Consider the following 3419-nt stretch of genomic DNA (forward strand, 5'->3'; position numbering starts at 1 on the left):
AGAAAATGTGTGAATAAAGAAAGGAAGAGATCATGAAAAATGCTACTATGGAGAAGGAAATCAACATTCAAGGACTAAAAGACTTGACTATGATATCTCCATGGGAAAGATATGCAGATCCTAATAAAGTATGAAAAATAAAGAGACACTTCACATTACATATATTTTTGGATATGTGAAAATATTTATGTAGGATGTTGATGCAAACAGGGAGATGTCATGATGAAAGCCCATCATAAAGGTAATTTTTATTTAGTGTTCATTTTTTATATTTTTGAACAATATTTGGATGGGCTAATGCAAGTCTACCAAAGGGAAGAGTTGTAACTATCATATACAATTGATATTCATGAAGTAGGATGAAATATCTTGAAGCAAAACATGGCATGAAGAAGGTAGCAAGTTATGAAGGAAGGCCTAATATGGACTAATGGATCACCATTTGATGAAATAAGGATGACATGACTGACATGATTGATGATGGATGGTCTATTACCTACAAAGAAGTCCCAAAATATGTAGGTTCCACATCAAGGAAGAAATTCATGACATTGAAGGAGGAATTCCTACAAGTAGTTGGTTGTCCCATGATCTCCACCTAGAGATTTTCTTAAAGAAAATCCCTGGTCAAGAGGGAGCTTGGAAAAATAGCTAGTTAAGAGGGAGCTTAGGCACATTCCTTACATAGGAATGGGTACATTCCTTCATTAGAATGGGTATCCTCCCTAGTTAAGAGGGAGAGGTTGACATATATTATTATCTTCACATGGGAAGAAAATAATGGAGGATTGGTTAAGAATCTAGTATTTGATACTCTTTGAGATTGTGGTAGGGCATCCAAGATAAGAGTGGTCGTGGAGGACCGATATTCTTCGAGGACTAGGAATCCAAGATAAGAGTAGTCCTAGTGGAACATACTTTGAGAAATCCTGGGTGGGGTATGTTCTGAGAGAGATAATGATGAGGGTGTCTACAAATCGTTGGTCTCACCAACATTGTGCTATAATATTATGGAGAGATGGAGTGGTTAGTCAAGGCCTCGCTATGTGATAATGTTGGATGATATGATGCTAAACAAATGGGTTAGCAATCTGACTCTTCTTTTTTGGCATTATGATACAGGTGTTATCCTTGATGGCAACTCTCATATATGATGAATGATGGCAGTACATAGTGCAATAGGTTAACAACAAAGGATTACATATCAGACTCCATATATTGAAGAAAGAGAATGGTTTAAGAAGTATACACTGGTTCACTTTGTCCAAGTAGCGTATACACGCAGGTTAATAGAACAATAGGAGCGTATACATATGTATGCACTTTCACAGAAGGAAAAGAGTGTATGGGATGGAAAATTAAGGATAATGAATACTAGGGGTTCCTACCATGGTATTGACCCATGGTAATGAACGCAGCAAAGAATATTGAGACCATCAAAGAATACCAACAACATAACTATGGTTTTGGTCTGAGGTATTGACAAAGGATCTAAGTATATAAGGAGGAGAAGATCAAACGACAAGGTGTGCAATTAATGAATATCTTATGAAGAGTTAGATCAAAAGAAAATATGCATGTTATGGGTTTTGATGCTTTGCTTGATATGAACTAAGGATGCACCTAAGTGGTTGATGATGGATGAGATCTAATGATGGATCAAGATCGTCATACCTGAAATGAATTATCATTATGTGGTCTGACCATGGATAGTCTAGATCTAAATGCTAACACATGTTTTTTTCTATACATGTTATGATCTTGGTATGAGTAAAGTCTAGAATAGTTGTGAAGTTTTAAGTTAGTATTTGCAGCTCTATACACTGGTTTGCCTTGGTGAAGGCGTGTATACACGTTGGTTCAACACTTAGAAGTAGTGTTTACATTATGAAATATGATGTTTGAGGTTGCAATTTGTTCTGGTTGTTGATGCAGAGTTCTGGGTTCTGCTCTGTGTTCTGGTGATTGTATTCTGGTGACAATGTTCTGAATGTTCACATTGATTGATTGTGATTTTATTCAGTGTTGATGGGTTTTGAAGTGATTGGTTGTATTGTAGTGATGATTGATTTTGAGCTTCAATGTTGTTGACGGGTCCAAAATGAAAATTGGATGAAACGTGCCCTTCATATTGTGTTGTTGTGTACCAGGAGTATCCAGTCTGAAAATTTATGAAACGTTGTCCCTGGAGGAAGAGAGAAAGTCGTAGCCTTTTGTAGGCCGGCACCTACATACTCGTAAACATATCATCCAGTACAAGAGCTAGGGGGTTGGAGCTCCCTTCCAATAGCAGCTGGAGAAACAATTAAGGTTGGAGCCTTTTGTAGGTCAGTGCCTACATACTAGTAAACATATTGGCTAGTACAAGAGCTAAGGGATTATAGCTCCCTTCCAGTAGAAGCTGGAGAACGAGAGAAGGTTGTAGCCTTCTTCAAGTGGGTTCCTACGTACTAGTATGAGTTTGCACTAGTACAAGATTGTAAACAGGTTTTTCTTATGTTAAAATAAGGTAGAGACGACAGCGTCATTTGGTTCTTTTCTCCCACATTGGGTTTCCACCTTAAATCTTGGTGTTCATGTGTGTTTCTTATGTGTGATGGTTTATTTTGTTATTAATGCACATGGTTACTATTTAAATGGTTAATAAAGTAATGATGCATTGATTAAATATCAACATATGATGAATTAATTGAATCATAAGTTCACTAGATATACGCTAGTTTCTTAAGAACAGTTGTGTGCACACGTAGGTTCCCTTCATTGAAGTAGCGTATATAAATATGATTATGAAATGAAAAAGTTATTGATTTGATAGTACTGGTTCACTCCCTCTTTCATTATTATTCCCAACAATTGGTATCAGAGCAAGTCCTTTGGCAGAATCTTGATCTCTTGAAGGAGATCCATAGAAAAAATGGGAAAGAAGCTAAGGGAAAAAGTGCCTTAGAAGAAGAAGACATCTCAAAGGAATAGTGATAGCTGGCCATTAGGTGGAAGCAAGTATTCATATTCAGAATCACCTCAGATTGAAGATGAACAAGAAAAAGAAGTATCAGGTACAAGTTTTTGGTCTTCTGGTGATACTTTTATATGTTTATGCAATGTTGAAGATATTAAAAGTGAAAGTGAAAGAAATATAGAGGAAGAAGTTAAAATACTTGCAGATAAAATTAGAGATCGAGAAGATATATTTAAGAAAAGGGAGTGTGCCTTCAAAGAAGAAGTTACCAGATGAAAATCTCAGTTGGAGGAAGGAAACAACGTAAGAAAATAGTACAAGGAAAAGGAAGATCAATGTCAAAAGCTCCAGGATGAAGTGACATTATTAAGAAATGAAGTGAATGAAAAGAGTACAACAATCAAGAGACTTAAAGATAGATCCAGTTACCATGAAAGTCTTGAAGTTGAGATCGTCTCTT

The sequence above is a fragment of the Pinus tabuliformis genome, chromosome J (assembly GCF_031772625.1).
Source record: "Pinus tabuliformis cultivar Carrire ecotype Pingquan chromosome J, CPIR1, whole genome shotgun sequence".
Taxonomy (NCBI): Eukaryota; Viridiplantae; Streptophyta; class Pinopsida; order Pinales; family Pinaceae; genus Pinus; species Pinus tabuliformis.